The 7,157-nt window shown below is 32.8% G+C and overlaps 1 protein-coding gene across 1 annotated transcript in view; it reads left to right on the plus strand.

Moving 5' to 3' along the window:
* The window catches only part of LOC127716148 (uncharacterized), a 551,146-nt gene extending 544,733 nt beyond the window's left edge, over positions 1-6,413 (plus strand). The window contains exon 9 of the transcript XR_007988779.1: positions 5,983-6,413. The gene's annotated coding sequence lies outside the window, so the exon portion shown is untranslated. The remainder of the gene's footprint in view (positions 1-5,982) is intronic.
* The last annotated feature ends 744 nt before the right edge of the window (positions 6,414-7,157 follow it).

A 7,157-nucleotide genomic window follows, 5' to 3' on the forward strand; every position in this document is an offset into this window, starting at 1 on the left:
TGGTTTGGAAATTAAATATGACTGTACCTGTAGAAAACTTATTTCAAACGGGATAGCACATCCTAATTTTTACGGAAATGTTTTTTGCTGAGCCCGGAAATTTAGATACGACGAGGGTGAACTAATTATTCCTTTAAATACACTTATTCTAAAAGGTTACCAATTCAACACTGTTATTAGATCTTTGAATATTGTTTTTATTAGTATAAACCTCGATTTTGTTATCAGTAAATTAAAATCAAACTAGATATTTTTGTTATATAAATATGCACATTCATGACTCTACAATTTGTCGATACCTGTATCTTGGCATTGCACAACGTCATGTTTTTTTCTGATTGTTAATGACATCTTTACACTAAATTCATTGGATGTCGGATGTGTAATGATTGATATCTTAGTCTTCGATGAATTATTTTGTATATTAGTTTTTATTGGCATTGAACTAGCCTTCAGTACCTGCGAGTGCTCTCAGATCTGTGCGTAGTGTTATTTGTTGTGGGGATATATAAATACCCTGCCACGTCCGGTCTGTTTTATTTTTTTAGATGTTTTTCTGCTTTGTATCGGTCAGATCATTTAAACTCTTTCAACTGATTTTTATAGTTTGTTCTTATGTTAAACTGTTAAACCACTGTACCAGATTAGGGGGAGGGTTTGCCGCCCGCTAACATGTTTAACCCAGCCACATTTTGTATGTGCCTGTCACAAGTCCGGAGCCTGTAATTCAGTGGTTGTCATTGATGGTGTTTATCATATTTGTTTTTCGCTCATTGTTTTGTACATAAATCAGGCAGTTAGTTTTCTCGTTTGAATCGTTTTACATTTGTCATTTTGGGACTTTTTACAGCTGACTATGCGGTATTGGTTCTGCTCATTGTTGAAGGCCGTACGGTGACCAATAGTTGTTAACTTCTATATCATTTGGTCTCTGGTAGAGAGTTGTCTCATTGGCAATCATGCCGAATCTTCGGGGGGGGGGGGGCACATTTCTGTCTCGAAATCGTAATATATCCATTTTCAAGTACATAAATCATACATCGTTCAATTCCTTGTTCATTTTACTACTCGAATAATATGTATCGTTTGTTCCTAGCGTACAGTAGGCGAAACATAGTCAAAGTCCGATAACTCAGGCAATGCAAATAAAAAAAACAAAAACAAAAACAAAAAACAAACCCAAGACGGTATTTATTTCAGGCAAAAACGCAGTTTTGGTCTTGGTTAAAGGTTACACTAGGGCGAAGGCGGGTTTTCTTGTAAAGCAAACGAAAGGGAGTGTTAACGTCAATATTGATTATGGCAAAACAAAGTGCTTATTTAATGATGATAACTGTATGGGGGAATTCTATCCAGGTTTTTTTTTCCGCATATTAAATCGAACATACAACAAGAAGAAGAAACAAAGCGGACATTAAACTAGAGGCTCTAAAGAGCCTGTGTCGTTCACCTTGATCTATGTGCATATCAAACAAAGGACACTCTCCAACATTGTAGACGAGAATAGACTTCATGACAAAAATCTCTATTTTGTTGATCTTGTATTATGATCTTTTAGTCTGTTTAGTTTATCTCTATCTTCTTTAGTTTTTTTTCTCAAAACACAAAAGAGGGTAAAAAAATACTCATTTAAGAGCAATCACTCCTATGAAGAGTGACAGTCTACTAACTACTTAGTATATCGGCAAAATTTGACTTTTTAATAGATCTTGCCTTGCTGATCCTTTTTGTGATTTAAAGTGTCTATTTATCTATGATAATTTAAATCATATAAGACATAACAGAAAAAAAAGTTTCTCTATAAATATCATAGTTTTCATGATAACAGGCAAACATTTAAAAAAATGGTAACGTTTGTCATTTATATATATGGGCAATAACTCCTATAAAAATTTGTCTAACAGTTTTGACGATTCAAATGCATTTTTTTCTTTTTTCAACTCGTACATTTGTTTATTTATCAACAAGGATTTTACGATAAGTCTACTGTTACATCTAGAGTGGACCGACATGAGGTTACAGAAAGACATTCAATCTTTAGATTTTGAGGAAGTTGAGCTAGTGTTGGTAGTTTATGGACCCCGGATGTATTTTACCGAAACGAGAAAGAGGCTTCCTACCACAATATTATGTCACCTAATAGAATGTTTCGCTTGACTAAGAACTGTACACTAAATTATACAGTCAGGTAAGTTTCGCGCATGTTTAATTCTCATACCAAAATATAAAAAAAACAGTTGGATAAATGTCAATAACAATAGACCAATAGAAAAATGTAAGATATGCATCATGTTAAGGCTCATAGTAAATTTTGAAAAGACAAAACAATTTAAGTAAAAAATAACATGTTATTGACTTAGCTTAAATTAATTATACTCTCATTCATCAACATAATACAGGATAGTGGAATATATTAACTCCAGAGAAAGCGTATATTAACATCATTTCCCTGATAGTTGGTTGCGGCTTACAAGGAAGCTATTGAAACAAGGGTTTCTTATGTCAAAGTTGAAGTCATCCCTTCGGAAGTTTTACGGACGCTTTCAAGATCTTGTTGACCGGTATGGAATATTCGAGTACCTGATGACCACGGTTATGTTCAAATTGCCGGAGTCTCAATATCGTTCTCTCTTGAAACACGAGGAAGTGACGCATTTACACTTGAACTCTGGGTAGAAATAGTAAGAACTGATAACACGCCAAGGGTTACTCTTCCGGGTACTGAATTTACATTCAACCAAAATGAGACCCATGACAACACGACAATGAGCAGAGTCGGGATATACATCTGAACCACACTAAAACTATGATTATACACTGTTACATAGAAAATAAGATTATTGGAGAATTAAAAAAAAAAAGACACAAGAAACCAAATGGAGCAATTAAAAATTATAAGTCGAATAAATATAGAATAACCATACATTGTCTCGAAATATAAATTTTATTTGTACAAGGCTTAGAAACAGGTAGAAAGCGTGGCTGTGCTGAGCATTTCTATCCTGTTTTGAGCCGAGTACAAATACAATTTATATTTCGAGACAATGTATGGTTATTCTTTATATACTGCAACTCCTAAAATAGTTCCAAATGAAATATTTAGGGTAAAAACCATAATTTTTTAGTTTTGAGTGGACGACGTAAACAGACGAACAAAAGTCCACCAAACAATTTACAAAAGCCATACTTCAATGAAATAGCAACAACACATTAAAACACAATTAGAGATTTGTAATATAAACTAAATGATTTATATATCTTTATATTCTACTAAGAAAAAGAAAACGGATGAATATTCGATTAATAAAGTTTATCTTTAATATTTGCAGACTTACCTTGAAGCTGAGTTTTGTAATGAGGTTACATAGTTACCCGTTTGATAAGCAGACATGCAGACTACATTTAGAAAGTTGTAAGTAACGTAAACATACATACAAACATAACCCCCTCTGTGCACTACATTAAGAAAGATGTAAGTAACTAATACATACATGCAAACATAACCCCCTCTGTAGACTACATTTAGAAAGTTGTGTAAGTAACTTATACATACATACGAACATAACCTCCTCTGTAGACTACATTTAGAAAGTTGTGTAAGTAACTTATACATACATACGAACATAACCCCTCTGTAGACTACATTTAGAAAGTTGTGTAAGTAACTTATACATACATACGAACATAACCCCCTCTGTAGACTACATTTAGAAAGTTGTGTAAGTAACTTATACATACATACATACATACGAACATAACTCCCTCTGTAGACTACATTTAGAAAGTTGTAAGTAACTTATACATACATACGAACATAACTCCCTCTGTAGACTACATTTAGAAAGTTGTAAGTAACTTATACATACATACAAACATAGGCAGACATTAAGACTACATTTAGAAAGTTGTAAGTAACTTGTACATACATACAAACATAGGCAGACATTGAGACTACATTTAGAAAGTTGTAAGTAACTTATACAATATACATACAAACATAACCCCCTCTGTAGACTACATTTAGAAAGTTGTGTAAGTAACTTATACATACATACGAACATAACTCCCTCTGTAGACTACATTTAGAAAGTTGTATGTAACTTATACATATATACGAACATAACCCCCTCTGTAGACTACTTTTAGAAAGTTGTAAGTAACGTAAACATACATACAAACATAACCCCCTCTGTAGACTACATTTAGAAAGATGTAAGTAACTAATACATACATACAATCATAACCCCCTCTGTAGACTACATTTAGAAAGTTGTAAGTAACTTATACATACATACGAACATAGGCAGACATTAAGACTACATTTAGAAAGTTGTAAGTAACTTATACATACATACGAACATAACTCCCTCTGGAGACTACATTTAGAAAGTTGTAAGTAACTTGTACATACATACAAACATAGGCAGACATTAAGACTACATTTAGAAAGTTGTAAGTAACTTATACAATTTACATACATACATACAAACATAACTCCCTCTGTAGACTACAATTAGGAAGTTGTAAGTAACTTATACATACAAACAAACATAACTCCCTCTGTAGACTACATTTAGGAAGTTGTATAAAATATGACAGGCATGAACCAACGACAACAACTGAATTGCCGCCCCTGACTTGGGACAGGCACATAAAGAATGTGGCCGCGGGATTAAACATAATTTTTAGCGATCATCCCTCCCCTTACATTACATGGGACAGTGGTGTGACGTCACAACATAAGATAAAAGTTAATGGCGGATTATAAACTAGACCAAATGGGCTGGCAATTCAAGGCATGATAATTCAAAAGAACAATAACAACTGTTTAGCTTAGCAAAAGATTTAATGTTATTAAGATATTTGAAAAAATGAAGATTACACACATTATGCACAGATCGTTGTGTTTTCAACGGCAATGAAAACTGATGCCCCTCTTAACAGAAACAACTCGTTAAAAAAAACTCTAATTACAGGGCAAATTACAGAATTGCAAAACAGACTATTATGCACTTTCAACTTTGTTCGTATAAAATTTACAATCTATCGATAGAGTCGTGTAATTAAGTCTCATGAAATAAAGCACTGCAAGTCCTTTTTATAATTCTTCCATTTAGTTGTTTAAAAAACAGTTGTTTACCACTTACAACTTTCTATTTTTCGCCCACTTGCCAAGGTTGGCCATGGAACAAACCTCTATTAGGTCAGTAAACAAGACCGTAATGTATGGGTTTTGCTTATTGTTGAGGGCTTTACAGTGACCTTTAGTTGCTTACAACCACGACGTTTGGTATCTGGTGGATTGTTGTCTTATTGACAATAAGTCCACATATTCTTGTTTGTTTAAAATTGTTTTCCTTTTTATAAGTTGATATTTAAAAAGGCGTATTTCTTTTTTTTTCCTTCTGGTGATAAAAGCAATATATAACGGTGAAAAATGTTTATCGGTTGAAGAAAGGTGCCAATTTACTTTAAGTAGTATGACCCATTTCTGATTATCCTTTTGTAGGATTTTCAAATTTTCAAATTTGCGTTAAGTAATATTTTTATTTCCGTTTTCACATTTTCTATTCGTAGGCTCAAAATATACTAGTCAACAGATGGGATGATGTTTGTATGTATGTATTAGTTTCTTGTAACTTTCTAAATGTAGTCTGCATGTCTGCTTATGTTTGTATGCATGTATAAGTTACTTACAACTTTCTAAATGTAGTCTTCATAGATATAAGAAGATGTGGTATGAGTGTCAATGGGACAACTCTCCATCCAAGTCACAATTTGTAAAAGTAAACCTTTATAGGTCAAAGTACGGCCTTCAACACGGAGCCTTGGCTCACACCGAAAAGCAAACTATAAAGGGCCCCAAAAATGACTAGTGTAAAACCATTCAAACAGGAAAACCAACGGTCTAATCTATATAAAAAACGAGAAACGAGAAACACTTATGAACTACATCAACAAACGACAACCACTGAACATCAGGTTCCTGACTTAGGACAGGTGCAAACAAATGCAGCGGGTTTAAACGTTTTAATAGGCGTCAACCTTCACCCTAACTTGAAACAATATTGTAACATCACAACATAGAAAGACACACTATAAAATATCAATTGCAATGGCTTAACTCAATCAAAAGACATATTAACAAAAACAAGTGAACATACACTGAACGAATAAATTTGATCTATGACACAATGTAAATACAAAATTAATAAAACAAGGGGGTTAGATGTAAAACAATATCAGAAAGACAACCATAACCTCGGACAAAATGCCGTCAAATAAAATAACGTACACAGGTAAATACAAATAATTTTGTTGTAAGGTATACATGGAGTACGGAAATATTTTTTACAAAATAAATAATTTTGTTGTTCATAGTACGAGAACAGAAGTGAAAATTTATCGTCATACTAAACACTTACATGTCTGCTTATGTTTGTATGTATGTATAAGTTACTTACAACTTCTACATGTAGGTTACATTTCTGCTTATGTTTGTATGTATGTATAAGTTACTTTCAACTTTCTAAATGTAGTCTACTTGTCTGCCTATGTTTGTATGTGTGTATTAGTTTCTTACATCTTTCTAAATGTAGTCTACATGTCTGCCTATGTTTGTATGTATGTATAAGTTACTTACATCTTTCTAAATGTAGTCTACAAAGGGAGTTATGTTTGTATGTATGAATAAGTTCATGGACAATTGGTAGAGCTCATTATTTTGAACATTTTTGGTCCTTTATTTATAAAGGTTCAAAAAATAATAGACAAAACTTGCATTTTACCCCTGTGTTCTATTTTTAGCCATGTCGGCCATGTTGGTTGGTAAGCGGGGTCATCAGACACATTTTTTAAACTAGATACCATAATGATGATTGTTAACAAGTTTGGTTAAATTTGTCCCAGTAGTTTTAGAAGAGAAGATTTTTGTAAAAGATTACAAAAATTTACAAAAAATTGTTAAAAATTGACTATAAAGGGCAATAACTCCTTAAGGGGTCAATTGACCATTTTGGTCAAGTTGACTTATTTGTAGATCTTACTTTGCTGAACATTATTGCTGTTTACAGTTTATCTCTATCTATAATAATATTCAAGATAAATACCAAAAACTGCAAAATTTCCTTAAAATTACCAATTTAGTGGCAGCAACC

The sequence above is a fragment of the Mytilus californianus genome, unplaced genomic scaffold, assembly GCF_021869535.1.
Source record: "Mytilus californianus isolate M0D057914Y unplaced genomic scaffold, xbMytCali1.0.p SCAF_9, whole genome shotgun sequence".
Classification (NCBI taxonomy): Eukaryota; Metazoa; Mollusca; class Bivalvia; order Mytilida; family Mytilidae; genus Mytilus; species Mytilus californianus.